This window comes from Protopterus annectens, chromosome 15.part0 (assembly GCF_019279795.1).
Source record: "Protopterus annectens isolate FY-2018-M chromosome 15.part0, PAN1.0, whole genome shotgun sequence".
NCBI lineage: Eukaryota > Metazoa > Chordata > Ceratodontiformes > Protopteridae > Protopterus > Protopterus annectens.
This window is the reverse complement of record NC_056749.1, coordinates 557,636,097-557,654,266: the sequence shown is the minus strand read 5'-3', so window position 1 is coordinate 557,654,266 and position 18,170 is coordinate 557,636,097. Positions and strand designations below refer to the sequence as shown.

At 36.1% G+C, this 18,170-nt stretch overlaps 1 protein-coding gene across 1 annotated transcript in view; it reads right to left on the bottom strand.

Moving 5' to 3' along the window:
• The window catches only part of LOC122789919 (cytokine receptor common subunit gamma-like), a 1,562,088-nt gene that overhangs the window by 1,313,735 nt on the left and 230,183 nt on the right, over positions 1-18,170 (bottom strand). Inside the window, exon 2 of the mRNA XM_044057381.1 lies at positions 15,368-15,449. The gene's annotated coding sequence lies outside the window, so the exon portion shown is untranslated. The remainder of the gene's footprint in view (positions 1-15,367; positions 15,450-18,170) is intronic.

Here is an 18,170-nt window from a genome sequence, read left to right as displayed (position 1 = left end):
ATTAGTACTTTTTATCTATATCTAGGAATAAGTATTATGGCAGTGTTATTTATAAGAGGTTTGTGGATGACCTGTTCCTAATTTGGGAAGATCCACTTAATGTTGTGAATGATTTTATCTATTATTTAAACAAAACAACAGTTTTTTTTTTAATTTAAAAAAAAGTCAATTACAAACATATTGATTTTCTTGATATAACACTGATAAAAAACAGAATGGACAGTTAGAAACCATATTATATAAAAATGATGTTAAGAAATGTGTTTATCGGGAGATAGTACGACCCCTCTATTTATTTTTATTAACATAGTTAAGAACCAAATGGCATGCGTTGCAAGACTAAATACACAAGATATTTATACGACTACTCAGATTGAGAACATGGTCAAAGAATTTAATTGAAGGGGCTATGAACTAAATAAACTTGAGCATATTAAGGAGCAAGTTTTATTATATAGACAGGTAACTATGAAACCTATTTTTTTTTCTGAATTTGGAGCCTCAGTCTGATGACTGACCCCAAGCATGGGTTGCAACAAGTCTAGGAGAGGAAAAGGACTGCCTGGTAGGTCTGATAGATAAGGAGAGTTCATGATGGCAGCCTATAGTCAGCTGCAATGAACCCCCCCCGAAAAAAAAATGAATCTACTGAGAAGTTATTAGCAGCAAGCATTCCAGTGTTATCAGATGTGAAAAAAAGATTGTGGCCAAACAAAACTGCATCATCTCTCAGAAAGTACATGCAAATAATCTCTTCTCTACAGTACTTAACTTTAGAGTTGGAAGGCTTTCAGAGTAAGATGGAAAATAACTTCAGTAGGTGTGGGTGCTTGCCCCACTGCAAAAAAGGAGTTGAAAGGGGAAAAGCAATGTATGAGATTTGATCTTCTCCTGCATTTGGGCCTTTTTTTTTGTCTTGTTGAACACTTCAGAAGGGAGCCCTACAGACCTCATTTGATTACTCATGATTTATGCTGCCTTTAATTGTTAGTATAGCTTTGAATGGGTGAGGATATTTTACTTTACACTGCGTGATGGCATGACGCCCAGGAAGGCTTCAATAAAATAGTTTAAATGATGACAGACTGGTGAAATTACTTAAAAGATTGTGTGGATGGTGTGTAGCATTAAGATGAATGTGAAAAGCGGGGCTTTTGTTCCAAGAGCTGAACTGAAGGGTGCAACAACTAAAGGAGGGAGTTAACTTCTTAGAAGATGCTTTTCCTTCTAAGTCCCCTTTGGGAGTTAATAGAGGTGAGTATCTGCTCTCACAGTGAAAGAGCTTTTACAATCTTTTTATTTGCTTAATCTCTCTGCATACATGAGTGGGATGAGGGGGAGTTTGTTTACTTTTTATTTAAAATTTAAAGAACTGATTTTACTTTTTCTATTAGTGGTACCGAATAAGGGTTTAGATACCTGTAAAATAAAGGGGTAGGGGCATTAGCATATATTGGTGGGTGGTCGCATGCTCCTTAATATATTTTTTCTTGTTGACATGCTAGGGTTATAAGGAGCAGCATACTGAAACTTCACATTAGATACTCATCTGTACATGTTCCTGTCACTTGTCATTTCAGAGGATTAGTTGTCACATTTAGCCAAAGGACAAGGAAGTGCTGGATGCTAAGATGAGTAGGACTTGCATTTAATCCTGCCAAAAGTAAGGTGTGCAGCTGCATAAACCAAGTCCTTCCGATCTGAATCAAATACACAAGGAAGTGTAAAGATAAATATCCTTCACAAACAGCAGCATTAATAACCTTAATAATAATAAAATGCTAATTAAGTACTATGATAAATCAAAATTTATATACATTAAAGACTGTAATTGGAATTCCTAAAGTACCGTGAATCTACATGGCAGATTAAATTAAGGGCTGATCACGCTTCGTGACTCAATGAAACTATCAACATCAAGTGCTTTTTACAGGCACAGAGATTATACTAAAAGAATATTTTTGTATATTTATACATTTTTTCATTGACTGACAATTTTGGTCAGTTTATTTGACAGAGTTTCTTAGCACTGTTTTTATAACGATTAATGAGACAATACCCACTTTTTACTTCACTTTGGTATCATTGCTTGTAATTATCACACAATTTTTAGCAGCATTTTTAAACTGGTTGACAAGTTATTTTAGTATTTTCTGAAGTTGTTTTTAAATTAATTAAAGAACAAAAGCATTTAAATACTTGAGTGTTTGGAGCCTTGCCTTGGTAGATTATGTTTTTAAAGTGTTTCAAGTGTTTTTTGTGCAACCACTAAGTATTTTTCAGCGACAAGATGTGTGACTGTTTTTAATTCTGTTTTACAAAACCTACATTTGTCTGTTTCTCCCACATGTTAAATTTACTTTGTAAACCAATGTGTATGTAGTCTATCTTGGAACACCATTATTATTATCAACCTTTCATTTTTTTGGTTTAAATTCACCTCTCCTTAACCATTCCTGCATTCAGTCCTGATCAACATAAGGTTAGGTTTTCTATACTTACAAACATATTTATTCATTTTCTACATTTCTTGCCTTCTCATCTGATCCTTCAACTTATATGCTTTCTTTTGTTTTTTGGCACAGTCAGTTGCTGCCCTGTTTTTATTTACATCTGGCTTGATTTCCATTCCCTTTTGACACAAATATGCTTCTACTAAACTAAGCAGGGAAATCATCTTAAACTTATTCTCCTCATGTTTTAAAACTTTCACTACCTTTGGGACTTGTGAGGACAACAGACATGTATAGAGTCCTACAATTGCAGATCTATACATATGATCAATTTCGAGGAGGCTCATAACTTCTTCAGAGCAGGGAATATATACATTTGATATACATTGATTTTTATAAATCATTTGATAAGCATGAAGCATCCTTCTTGTTTTCCTGTCTAACTGATCCAACACCATTTGAGGCCAGTCAGTCACTCCAAAACTGTAACCTAGGACAGAAAGAGCAAATTAATTTATAGCTTGGACTATGTTCCTAGATCTCAACATTATTAATTTTAGTCTTCTAAAATATTTCTAGGTTTTATTCGCATTTATTCATGTTTTATTGCTGATCCTTCATTAGTTCCCAAATATTTATACACTCCCTGTTGCTCAAATTCTTTTATATCACATTTCTGTTCCCAACTGATGTTTTCTTGGTGTTGCAGCTTTCCTGCTTTAAAGATTGCTTTTGCACATTTATCAAGACCAAATGACATTCTCATTTCATCTGAAGAAGTTTTGATCACTTGCAGTTGTGCTTTCAATTCCTCATATGATGAACTATACAGTTTTAAATCATTCACAAAAAGAAGATGAGAAGTATTTATACCTTGTTGTTTTCTGGGAGCCAAATTATAGCCATGGCCTAAGCTGTTCAGTAGACAGCTTAATGGGTTAAGGGCAAGACAAAAGAGCAGCAGTGACAATCTGTCACCCTGGAATATCCCCATTTGGATTTTTATCCAAGGAATATTAATTTGTCTTTTATCATGTCTAAACTGCAAAGTGGTTTGCCACTCTTTCATGGTCACTGTAATGCAATCACTCAATCAATGTGTATCTTATACATTTTTAAGCACTCTTTTACCCAAGAATGTGGGCTACTGTCAAATGCTCTTTATAGTCTAAACATGCTAAACTTAGACTCTTCCCCTTTTTACATTTTCCATTATGTCTTTATTTAACAACAAAGGATCCATGATAAAGCTTTCTTCTAAGTCACTATAAACTCTGTTGGCATCAATTCCACTATTAGTTTATACATCATTGGAAGCCAAGTTATTGGTCTTTAGTTTTTAGGGTAGCTTGCAACTATCCTCTTAAGTAGGAACACCGTTTTTCCTGTTGTTGACAAGGCTGGTGTCGGTCTGTGGTGCGAACAGAAATAGTTATTACTCAAGGCTAAATCTTCATGTACAGATGTTAATACTTTGAGCCAGAAGTTGGGTACTGCATCTGGGCCTGGGGTTTTCCAATTAGAAGTTTTTCTTAACTTTGTTTCAATCTCTCTGGCTGTTATTTCATCCCATTTCATATCCTGTACATTTGAGCTTCTTATTCTTTCATTTACTTCTTCTATTCATTTAGCATCTTTGTTATGTTCTACAAGATCTTCATAGATATTTCTCCAAAATGTATCTATTTCTTCTTTTTTGGTGGTGTTTCAATTCCTTTTGCCTTATTTCTCAATTCTCTATAAAACTTTTTTGGCTCATCAATAAATTGTTTATTTTGTATTTTTGATTTATGTTTATCTGGCTGTCTTCTACGTTTTTCTGCTTGTGTTGATATTTTTAGTTTATTATTTGTGATAGTGCGTGCTAGATCCTGATCTGTTCTGATACTGCACATTGCTTTTATCATGTCAATCTTTCTGAGTATGTTTGTTGATCTGTTCCCTCTTCTATACTCTTCTAACAGTGACACCTCTTGTCTTAATTGCATTATAGTTTTAATCCCAAAACCAGGAAAGCACTGTAAAGAAGTCCAAATTAGTGCCACTTTTAAGTTGTATTCAAAAATCAACCATTTTAATCAGAATTCACATAAAAAACACACATTAATGCGTAACTGAAATCACCGTGTTTTCATCTTATTACTATAAAGACTTCATCAGATGTAACAAAAAAAATACCAAAACCCCACCTTTTATATATTAAATGGCATTCCACCCATTTAAAAAATAATTAATTGATCAACTAATAATAAACCTCTTAAGTGCATCACAAATGTTAAAAGTGTGTTCAATACATAAATATTTTCTTTGCCAGAAACACAGGTAGTGAAATTTCCCCTTAACAAGAAACAATAATTAAATAAATCTTCTTCTTCTTCTTTTGGCTTTTTCCTGGTTAGGGGTCACCACAGTGGATCACCTGTCTGCTCATGATTGGCAGTGGAGTTCTATGGCACCGAGGTGCCAGCCCGGTACCCAACCTTCCACAGAAGGCACATGCATGCACACACTCACACCTAGGGCCAATTTGGAGTGTCCAATACACTTACAGCATATCTTTGGGATGTGGGAGGAAACAGGAGCATGCAGAGGAAACCCACATGACCACAGGGAGGAAATGCAGACTCCGTACAGAAGGCACCCCAGCCGAGAATCGAACCGGAGAACGTCTTGCCGTGAGGCAGCAATGCTAACGCTGCACCACCATGGCCACCCAAACAATAATTAAATAAATATGTATTATAAATAATATGAAATATTGTTGAATAAAACTGTTTGTAAAATCTTATATTTAAATTAACCTACATTCATTTAAAACAGTCCTAGCTATTTATATTAATATAAAAGCACCATCTAGTGTCAAAAATAATTATTACTCACATTAGTAAAAATTCCATTTAAAACATGCATCTTTAAGATGAATAACACTTTTAAAAATATCAATAAAGTACAATATATCTTAGCGCTATATGTTTCACTTTGCTTTCCTTATCACAACTGAGCTGCCCTCAATTTATTACTTTTATAATTTATGAGCTGATTTCAGTTGAGCTTTAATTTATGTTTTTTATGTGAAATCCTATTAAAGTGGCTGTTTTTCAAATACAACTTAAAAGTGGCACTTATTTGGACTTCTTTACAGTGCTTTCCTGGTTTTTGAGTTAATAGTTTGTGTATAAGCACTGTCTGTGCGTTGGTTTTGCTTTATAGTTTTCTCTATTCGATACTTCCATGATGGCATTTGATTTTTCTCCTTCCTTTCCCTTACTACCCTGTACTTCTGTGATAAGACTTTATGTTATTCATTTAGCTGCACAGTAATATATCCTATTTACTTCTGTTATATTGCATGAATTTCTATGAACAGTGCTAACTACTGCATTAATTTGTTTTATCAAACTTCTAACTTTTGGGGTTTTATTGACTTTCTGTAGTCTATTTCATTGATCTTAATATGTCTGCCTATCCCTATTTCATGTATCTTAATATGTCTGCCTATCTCTAATAAATCAAGCAACTTTTTTCTTAAATCTTTTTTTTTCTAAACTGAGGGCATTTCTTTGTTCTCCATTTCCTGCGGGCATTCTATAGAAAGTTACGCAGTATCTTCCCATGCCATATTCTCTTCAGTTTCATCTTTTAGACTCTCTCCATGATGAACAAAATTATTAAGCATGGTAACTAAACACACATGGAAGATGCAGTCAAAACATATACTGAGCCAACCTCGTCACATACAAGGTTATATATGTAGATGACCTCAATAAAGAATCCGGAGTAACTATGATTAGAAAGATGAGCCACAGTAAAAATAAGTTCCTGAATGGAACAGCTTTATTTAAAAATTTAACAAATTTTTTCTTAAATAATGTCATTTTATAATCACTATATATCTTTAAAAAGTCATGGGTAATTCACAGTTTACTCAAGGGTAGGGCTTTATTACTCTAGCATTGTTCTCATGACAAAACCAAGAACCACTCTGTCTCAGATAAACTTTGACATTCCACCTTATAACCACAGTATATTAATTAATTAGATAAATAAGTACATGCACATTGTACTGATAACATACTATTTAGTGCAGTTCTCTCAGGCAAAATGATACAGAATAAGTCACATATCTGCTGTATGGGTGTATTTAATGAAGCCTTTATCCTAAATGTTATCACAACTGATATTATTAACATCAAATAAGGAAACTTGGCTGAATGTACAACACTATGGTAAGCAAAGACATTAATGGATAGAGTAACATATTAAAGCCTTTAAAAAGATTCAGTGTGCATGCAGGGTTTAGTTCACTTACAAATGAGAATCATGACACTGAAAAATGTGTTTTGATGCTTATTAATGGATTGAGCCTATGTATCCAATGCATTTGCAAGCTACTTGTCAGTGTTAAACACGGCAGGTCTGCATAGTTACTGCTTACTACTTTGTGTTTATTTTTAGAAATGTAATTCTTGTTGTTGAAAATTATGAATAATTTGTAATGACTCATACAACTGAAGTAATGAATCTGAGTAATTTAATAAGGCCATGTCTAGGTCATTCTCCCAAAGCAGAACTACCATGTTATGCACATCCAGTGTTTAACACTGACAAGTAGCTTGCAAATGCATTGGCTACATAATTAACTCTATGAAGAAATATCAAGTGTAATATTATGCTCCTGTTAATGTGGAGCATTTTATGCTTTTAAAGAGAACACTAAAACCGGCATCTCACTACTATGGCTGGTTATATTATGAAGGCTGATGCTTTAGATGTTCTAGTTTTTTATGCATGGATCAGTAAGAGGTGTGCCTTGGGAAGATAGCTTTACTAAGTAGGAGTACCCAGATGTTGTGGCCTGCCATTTATGAAATATTCTATATGTGTGAGTGTGTATATATATATGTATTCTATATGTGTGAGTGTATATATATATATATATATATATATATATATATATATATATATATATATATATATATATATATATATATGTAAGGGTTATGGTTAAAAATATCTAAAGCATATTTGACTGAAAAGTTTTTTTGGTGGTGAAAAAAGGCTGAAAGCACAAGATGTTGAATGCTCATTTGAATGAATGATCATTTTTTATAATGTTTATAGGTATGATTATGAAAATGAATGTTTGACTGATAAGGCTATAGTGATTGGTATGTGTTCACATAATTTAGAGTTAGGATACGGTTTCAGTAAGGGGGCACAGTTACTGTTTTGAATGATGTTGTGCATGCACTGTATCCTTTTGTCTTGAGTAGTGGTACTGTTAGGGAAACGGTTTTAAAAAAGTAATGTGTAGAGTTAGGGGTATTGTCAGGGTTAGAGTTAGCACACAAGTAAGATGGTGGTGGGGGCAATGTGGTAGATAACTTCCCAAAGGATACAATAATGCATTTTTTGATATTTAGTTTCAGTCTATGATTTTGCCTACAGTTATTTATTTGGGATAAACTTTCCTGCAGGATGGCTAAGTCATATGGGGATTCGATGCCTGCTCCTAGCTTGCAGATATCTGTAAACTCTGTCAGCCAGAGCTCTTTCATACTGTTTTTCACTTCAGAAAATGAAATGCCAAACAGGAGTGGACCAAGCATAGAATCATGAAGGACTTCTCCGGTGACTGGTCTTTTTGCAGAGGTAAGATGGAGCCCAGTCATCAACCTATCTCCAGACAGCCTATCTGTGATCACACTCATTTTCCAACACCCAACCATGCCTGCTTTTGTCTTCAGTATACAGTCTATCTTCATTCAGCCCGTCTGTGAACAGAAGTTCCTTCCAAACCAAATCTCCTAGACTGGTAGACATCTGAGCTGTCAACCGACTCTAATGCTGGACAGTGGCAGTTGTACCCTTCATGAGTTGATCTAAGGGCAGTGAGGACTTACTACTTAGCCTACCCTTTTCCATATCCTTTTTGTCTTCAAACACACTAAGTAGATTGATAAAGATTAATTGTTTTCCTCTTGTGAAGATGAGGTAACTGCTATCTGTGTAGTAAATTGCTTGCCCTGCTTATAAACACTTGGTAGGAATATACTCAGATGTCAATACTGCAGCCTACAGCATGTTGGTAAATTGTGTAGGAACTCCCTGGCCAAATCATTCATACCCACACACAGTATACGGCCAGTGCACTGCATTCTATACCATACATATATATCTTACCATTTTTACTTCCAACAAAATGTTATGACTGTGAGGTACACAACACACTTAAGTATCATTTTGTTGGCAAGCCAGCTCATTATTGAATGCAGCTGTACACTGCATTTCTGCTCCATGTCAGATTGTACCATAAGCACTAATAAAACCTGAGAAAATGCACAAAACAGTCAACCATGCAAACATACAGAGGCTGAACCTCCAAAAGGCTATGTTCTAATGTTATTCCTGCTTTTTGGAAGCTGTACTACTTTAATATATATATATATATATATATATATATATATATATATATATATATATATATATATGTGTGTGTGTGTGTGTGTGTGTGTGCGTGTATAATACATCCTGGAGAAGTACACAATTTTATGTGATAATTTTTTGTAAATTCAGTTTTATGTTCTATCTTATGATTTATTACAAAAAGCTTGCACATGTTTCTGCCTGTATTTGTTCTGCACTGCTATTAAAAAGGAGGCTTCCCTTTTTCATTGAGTAAATATAGTTACCAGTATATGTGAAACAATTAAAATACTAGCTATAATAAGGATTAAAGCAGCAATGTTGTTTATTCAATATCACAAATAGACTAGGTATCTGTATACCAAAGGAGGCTGTGTATGGTTTTGTTTAGTTATCACTACTTCACAGCACCTCTACATCTATGCTTATCTTTGTAGAGATTCTTTAGTATCCCATCATAAGTGAGCTGCTGTAGATCAGAAGACACTGTACTGGTTAAAGGATAACCACACCCAAAAACTGGAAAAAAATATGTTTTTCAGAAAATCCTGAACTTTTCTGCATTGTTAATGCCTCTGTATCAAAGTAAATGGTTACTCTTATTTTCTAATCTATTACACCCCAAAATGATCCGAAGGAGGCTGCCATGGCTACTATTATATTGTTTTACAGTCAATGGCTTTGCTTTCCTCTTGTCATGTTAGAGGGACAGAAAGTCATCCTTAAGATGAGGGGATCATTTACTGTAGTTTTTTCTCTCAGCGGTTGACAGCATTGCTCTGACTGCTTACTTTGCACTGACAGCATCAGTCTGCATTTTAACTACTTCGCTTCCTCTCATTTTCAATAGTGGGCTGTGACCATCTCTGTTGCAGCATTTTAAGGAATGTTTGAATGACAGGCTTGAAAATGTTGTTGATTTAATTGTTCTTTTCAAAGTAACAACTGTAGTTCAGTGTTTGAGTGTGAGAAATCTGATCCCTGTGATTAACAGGTGTTACTTTGGCTGAAATGGTTTATGTTGCATTCACCGTTTTAAATATCGTAGCTAGAATTAAAGTCTTTGGTGTTATTTTTCTTTCCAAAACTCCAGAAGAAACATGCACTTTTGCAGAAATTACAGTGTAGAAAAATGCAAAATCATATACTGACAGAAAGCAAGAAGTTAGATTAGCATATCTGCTTTCTTTCTTTGCTGCACTAAGTTTTATTAGAGGGAAAGTCATATGCATCTGAAAACTAAGCTTGAAAGCCGTGACTTTGTTCAGACTCCAGGCTACACTATTTATCTAAGGTTTATCTGAGGTGTGAAACTGGCAATCTGTAACTGATAAGGCACATTTAGATGTCATTGTTTTCTTAATGGCTCTGTTGTTGGGATAACTTAATTCTTGTGCCAGTTGGCAATCCAGTGGGTGGCGTAAGGTTTTATTCCCAGTGTATTTAGCTTTTATACTAACTGCGGTGGTAATGCTACGGTAGCGTTGTCGCCTCACAGTAAGATGTTGTCCTGTTCGATTCTCAGCTAGAGCGTCTTCTGTGTGGAGACATGCGTGAATGGGCGTACCTTTGCTGAAGGTTGTGTGTCAGGGCCTGGCAACTCGGCATGTAAAAATCTACTGCCAATCATTAGCAGACCGGAGTTCCGCTGTGCCGACCCCTAACTGGGAAAAGCCGAAAGATACAATAACTAAGACTGAGTGGGGAATTGTGTCAATAGCTTTGGCCAGGTTGAGATATATGGTGTGCACCTTTTTCATCTACATCCTATAGGTTCATATGTGTGTACTAGGCTAAAGGCTCTGGAGCCTTTACAAGCCTAGCCCATAGGTTTACCCTGGTGACCTTTTCAAAAAAATTCACCAGGGTGACTAAACATAACCTGTCCTTGATGAATCCAAACTGAGATGGATCCAGTGTTTGGAGATTCCTTATGTTCTGATTGATTTGTTCCATGATAAGTGTTTACATGGTTTTGCATATGAGTCTTGTAAGACTTGACTGATCGGTTGTCTGCTATGCAGGGGAATGAATGAAGCTGTTCTCCATTCATTTGTTACAAAACCTGTATGGAGACTCAGACTGAACAGTACTTAGTTCTCAACCATCCAGATTTTTGCCTTATATTTTTGGTCTGTTCCTCATAAAATGTGGGGCTTTCTGGCAAATCATTTTGGACTGAATTCACTAAATAATGACACACATTTCACTTTTGGATTTTGTTTCCATTAGAAAACGAATGCTAACAAAATCTTGTTATTCTAATAACTTTCTCAGTTTATAAGAACAATATTTAAAATCTGTCTCTGTTTTGGGGCCTTTCTCTGCCCATTATTTTAGGCTTTGTCCAGATTTCTTGTAATAAGAGGTTGAGAGGCATGGCATAAGTGCAGCTAAATCATTCTTCATGCTATTTAAGATGCATCTATGGACCCATCAATGCAGTATCTTTAGCTGATGATGCACTTTTAGGATTTGGTCTTGTGGTATAGCTGGAGGCAAGCCAGTTTCAAGCATATCTCAAGGGTTAGATGGAGGGGCAAAGTTAGAGCTATATTTATTGGCCAGTAGGTTCACTATATCTTCAGCCTTAGTGTACGTAACATCATTCACAATCAATACAGTACCTTTCTGCATTCTGCTTTTGAGATTATGAACATAATTAAAAAATGCATTGCGATTGTCTTTGGCTTGGGTAGCGATTTTAGCCTCCAGCTTGGCTTTGCTAGATTTTTATTAACCTCCAGAGTTGTTTGCTTATTTCAGTGAAAATGGCTGTAACATTCTGGGAATATTGGTGAAAATTATTTTCCTTTTATTATAGAGCTTGTTGATATTATGGTTTGACTATATGGGTTTGTTTCTGGGGTTTGCATGCAATTGTTGTGTGGTACAGTTGTATCTGTGCAGTTATTTACATTCTGGTGTGGTGGCATACATTTCTGCATATTCATTAGCCTTAACTGGGGTTGATGGGGATATGAAGCCTGCCAATGTATCACTTAAAGTAGTTTGTCTTTAAGAAATTTCTAAAGGTAACTTAGGTGGAAGGAATCTCTGATTTAAATTTTATTTTGAAGGAGACTGCTTTATGATCAGACCTAATAAGTGATGAAAATTTGCAATGGATTGTGCAAGATGCTCTTATATCAGTAAGGACAAAATCCAGAATATTATTCTCCATAATATGTATAATTGTTGCAGTGCATTTGAACTGACAAAGTCCATGAATTTTTGTGCTTGTGCATTAATGGTGGTGTAGGTTTTTCAGTCTATAGTTGGTTAGTTTAGATTGCCTAGAAAAATGGTATTTGGTTTAATACTGAGTGATTCTAATTCCTGCAGATAGGTGTAGTGGATTTCTTATGTCACAGAGTGAGTTCTTTAGCTAATATATGGTATAGGACCTTTCTGATGGTTATTTGGACATGAAGAAGCTTTAGTGCATCATGTTGCTTTACCAGCCTTGATGTGAGTTTGTTCTGGATGTAGATTGAGACACCTCCATCTTTTTTCTTTCCTGCATAGTAGCTGGTCTAAATGTCTGGATGGCATTATAGCCCTGCACAGCTGGAGTGCTCTCTGCTATTTTAAACCATGCCTCAGTCATACACAGATGTCAATGTCCTCCATGGTGTGAAGGGCTTGTAGGGAGTGGACTTTGTTGTTTAGGCTCCTGAACATGCAACATTTAAGTAAGTCTATATGAGGCTCCTGTTCATACTGTGTGAATCTATTCTGACCACCACTCATGGTATGTGGGAAACAATAGTACTACTGTTTATAGGCATGTATCTGGCATATTACAACACTTAGCAACAGACAAAACTGTGCATGACCATTGTAAGTTCTTTAATTATATTGCTGCAGTTGCTGAAAAATGCAGATCTGGAGGTTATACAATGATTTTAGGTGATGTATGATACCATGTGTGCAAGCTATGACATGTAAAGCAGACATGGCTCCCACAGAGCATTGTGCATGGCCAGAGACACTGAAACAAAAACACATGCTTTTCTCAGTATCTTGGTTATTTGAAAGTTCTAAAAGTCATGTGGGGATAGCTGGCTTTGCCAAGAATTAGCCTTCTGAATTTTGGAAGCAGTTCAGACCCTAATTCAATCTACAGCACTGGACATCTTGTTCCATTTCAGGGTGTAATTATTCTCCCCTAGCCAGTGATTTTGGGAAGAGGTTTTATAATGTAACATAGGTTGCCTGACTTTCAGTCTGGGCTTCATCCGTCATTCTTCTGAAGAACTGGTAGAATCTGCAAGATGACTTTGTTTGAATCATTGCTCTTTTTCAAAGTCAGTTCAGACATTCTGCAGAGTGACAGGGCTCATGGATAGATGGTGACAGAGATTGACTGAATATACCAATGTGTCACCACAGCCACAGGAGATTGTGGGATTTAAGAACAAAAACACAAATCTCATGAATTGCTAGGTGGTTTCTAATGGATATGACATTATTATCAATATTTCTGTCCATGACCATGGCAAGTAAACCTGGCATATAAACCAGATTTTGTAGGCTTTGAGTGAGCTAAGAAAGGATTTCATATGGATATCTTCCTAGACCTTATGCCATAGTTACATCAATACAATGCTAGCATATGGGGCACAGACAAGCATGACATCACAACCATATCAAATCCTCAGAGTATGTTGTTTTTCTTTCGGCTTTTCCCAGTTAGGGGTTGCCACAGTGGAACTCCGGTCCGCTAATGATTGGCAGTCGATTTTTATGGTGCCGAGGTGCCAGCCCGATGCTCAACCTTCAACGAAGGCACACCCATTCATGCCTGCCTTTTGAACACCATTCGACCATGGGGAGGACATGCAGACTCCACACAGAAGGCACTCCAGCCGAGAATCGAATGGGAGAACCTCTTGCTGTGAGGCAACAACACTACCACTGCACCACCGTGGCTTACGACTAGGAAATATAAAGAAGCAAAACTGGTTAAATGTAAGAAAGCATTTAAGTGCAGACAGGAGCAGAGTACCAGAGAAGGGACACTCAAAAACCTAGGCAACAAACATGACTTAGCGTGCACATTAATTAGCAGCAATATTCTTTCATGCAGAAGACAGATCATAGAGACAAAGCAAATCAGGATAGTTGCTGTAATAATTTGCCTCTGATGCAGTACAAAGGCAATACTATGAATATATAGTCTGTATAAAAAAGAAAAAAATAACATATTTTATTGCAGAAATGGGAGGTGAATCCAGACCTTGAATGGTTAAAGGGAAATCCAACAGGACTGATGTCAACCCGCCAAAAGTCATTTAAAAGAAAATATGAAAAGGTACTAATTACCAAAGAACCAATTACTTTATCTCCTGGTCCAGACCATCTGACAGCAGAACTAATTCTTGTAGCAGTCTAGACTTGAGCATTGGAAACTATTCTCTGTTTTTAATCTGGCAAAAATTACTACATTGTTAAAATATCTCCTTCAAGTAGCACAAGTTATATAACAACTGCCTTATCAAACTAAGAGCATGGGATTCTAACTAACATAATCAGCAATGTTATAATGTATTAATGACAAAATTCCTGCCCTTTTAACAATATGGATCTGTTCGAGGCAGACTGATGAATACAGTTAATTATACAATGACCCCCCATTAATATTCCAAAACGTGCACCCTGATTGGTCAGCATGCATGTTGTAAATCAAAGACTTATAATAATGGAAAAAGGTCCAGTCGCCCAGACTTTTTCCATTAGTATAAGTCTTTTTTTTTTTTGGACAGCAATGGGGAATGGAAGAGCTCTGTTGCTGTTATCTTGCTATGTTAAATGAGTTTAACATAGCAAGATATCTTAAAAAAAAAAAGCGGAGTTCTTCCTTTCTCTGTTGCTTTTTTTGAAAGCTGTCTTGCTATGTTAAACTCATTTAACACAGCAAAGCAGCTTTAAAAAAACGCAATGGAGAAAGGAAAATCTCCTTTGCTTTTTTTTTTAAAGCTATCTCGCTATGTTAAACTCTTTTAACATAGTGAGACAATTTTTTAAAAGCAACGGAGATCTTCCTTTCTCCATTGCTTCCACACACACAGTTCTGATGTACTGCGTACTATACACATGCACAGTACATCCGAACTGCCGCAGAATACCGGACAGCTGCAGAAGGGCAGCAAGCAGGCATTTTACAACGCCATTATTTAAGAAAAGTAAGTTTTTTTTTCTTAAATAATGTCATTGTATGATAGCAATAACCCACTTCTCGGTGTGGGTAATGCTGGATTTACCCACAGTTGTCTTTGTTTGGCCACTCGGGCTTCGCCCCCGTGACCAAACCACACCAACCATGGGTAAATCCAGCATTACCCACACCCAGGCGTGGATTATTGCTTAAACAATTGCTATTAAGTATTTTCAAGGCAGTCTTAAAGCATTTAATCTTTAGAGCAATACTGCTTTCTACATTAGAAAATCAACACAAATGCTTATTAAATATAAGTAATACTTACATATACGTATTCAGGCATGTGGCTAGGCTGTCCACTGTAATCAGCTTTATTTTAATTGCTCAAGGAAGCAATCCTAGAAATCCTAACAAAGAAAAAAATATAATTAAATACATAAACACAGATAATACAATGCTTAAAAAGTTAATTTCTACTGAAGACTTAACTACTGTATTAATATTTGCCAATATATTTGTAACATCATGATTTTAAATTAATAAAATAACAGAGAGTCATCTGTGCACTTCAAAGATATCAGTTGTAAACAGAGACAACAGGATTAGTTAGCAATAGGAACTGTGCATTTTGTAAACATTTTGGATACTGTTGAATTGTTTATATCCAGTTCTTTTATCTTTTATAGTTTTAATCCAGAGTGATGAATTTATTATGCAAATAAGTGCCTTAGTCTATTTCTTATTTTGAGAAATGTTTTGCCATTTTTCATGTAAATGAAGAGATGTAATCATAAATAGTTAAAAGCTGATAAAATGGCTATGTGTAAGTACTCAGCATTACATTTTTTAAAACTAACTGGTGGTATAGCCTTTTAAGAAGTTTCTTCTACCACAGTGCATTGTAAATCTCAAATAGCAGTCAGCTGAGTGTGAGCAGAGTAACTGTTAACAGCTTTTATGCTTAACTGCTATGTTGTGTGTAATAAAAGTTACCTGTTTATTGAAACTAATGCTGAATCTTGACATTTCAGAGTGGACAATTAAAATAAACAGTATATTTTACTGATTTCAGACACTTCCCCTCCATTTTTTATTGTTTGCAAGATATGAGCTGGAATACTTTGGCCCAGCCTGCCATTTGCAACACCTGCTCACTCCCCTTACCCCCACTGGTGCATTCATAGCCCCTACCTCAGGTATGGAAAATGCTGGTGCCCCATTACCTGATCACTAACCTACAGATGGCATAGTGGAGAAGACAGAAGATGCTGCACTCACAGCTGCTGCCAGGAGGCCTTGGTCTTGTACTAGAATGGTGCAAACGTTTCCTCTTTCACCTTTAACTGCTGCTACTGTGACATCATCACAAGCGCCTTTCAACTACTAACAGATCCCTAATCCTAAAAAGTCCAAGAATCCTACAATATATTCATCAAAACCTTCCACACTATGTTACAGTAGCACTTCATTCTTTGTATGCTGTCATCATCTTCAATACAATGTGATCACTCTGTTTTCCTAGCTCTGTAAAGCTCATATGTACTCCAGTCTCTACATTTTGGTACCATTGTTTATTTAACTGAGCTGCCTTCTTAGACTGTGTCCTGTCTCTTACTGTTGCTTGCATTTTTCTCATCCCTTTGTCATCTCCTTGTGTGGTATGGTTGCATATCTATATATCTTGTTCCAGCAGTGCTTCTGCCTTTAATGCTATTTATTCCCATCTTTCATGATAACTGCCAAAATTTGCTGTACCGCAGTAATGAAAACCAAATGAAGAAATGCATCTTTCATTCTCTACTGCCTCCTATAGGTCAAAAAATTCTGGTAATACCTTGCACCCCTGCAACAACAACATGAGTGATACATACTTTACATCCCTCTCTATATTCCTAAAAGTACAAGTTTAGATGATCAACACAAATCATTTAGAATAGGAAAAATATTCCATTGATATGCCTACTGATGCACCCAGTATCAGCTGCAGTTGTGTCATATGTTGAACCTCTGACAATGGCATTGCTTTCACTGGACATGTTCACACCACCCTAGACTTTCCATTACCCCTTTATTCTTAGTTTCCCTCCTTTTTTGTGTCTAGGACATTAGGCAGCAAGATAGTTTCCTGTAGTACATCTGGTTTGAGACAGGTAGCTCAAGTGAAATTCATCTTCAGAGACATATGGTTGTTACAGATTCACTGTGGTCACACAGAAGTATACAGCTACATACCCACAGCTTCTATAACCAAGTACTCAAATTTCAAATGGTGTCTGTGGCCTCCATTGCATACAGCAAACAGTAGAGCAGGGATCGGAAACAGGATGCCCAGTGAGCATGCCAGTGGCAGTGAAAAATACAGTGTACAGCAGGCAATGCTTTTATTAATGGTGCACATGGACCATTACACCCTATGTAGTGTCCAGGAAACATTGTCTAATACACATACTGGAGTGTGTTACTACGACTGCATGTAGGATTCCACCCCTGTTGTAGTGCACTTCTGCACATTATAGTTAAATATGCATGCTCTGGACTCCATGCACAACATACATCACTTCCTCTAACCCCATACACTTGATTACTGAAACTGTGGTCTGGGCACTGATTGCTTCTCTGGGCCTGCGGTGAATTAGTAACAGGCATATTTATATGCAGCAGAATTTCACTTCAGCCATGTGCTCCCAACCAAATCTTTTCACAAGGAAGTGTCTTGCTACCTAACAGTCTAAATCAGTGATGCTGAATCTTTTAGGCTCAGCATGTCAAAAATTTGGAAAATGCCAATCTTGACTATGTTGGCTTGCCCCCCCCCCCCCCGAACAAAAGAGAAACAATTCTTTACATATTCATTTATTTAAAAAAAAATAAAGTCCAATTATGTCTGCTGCTACGTATTATAAAAGTAAATGAAAGTAGAGAAAACAAAATGCTCACTGATAATTGGGCTTAAAACAGTGCAGCAAAAAAGTATTCTACTTTTAACAGGAATTTTGAATTAAACTAAAAAAATATGGAATACATTGCATTTGATTTGATTAACATCAATAAATGACTTTTTTATTGCTGAGTTTTAAAAGATAAGTGCAGGGTCACATATTTCTTGTATTTTTGTTCATTCATTTTCT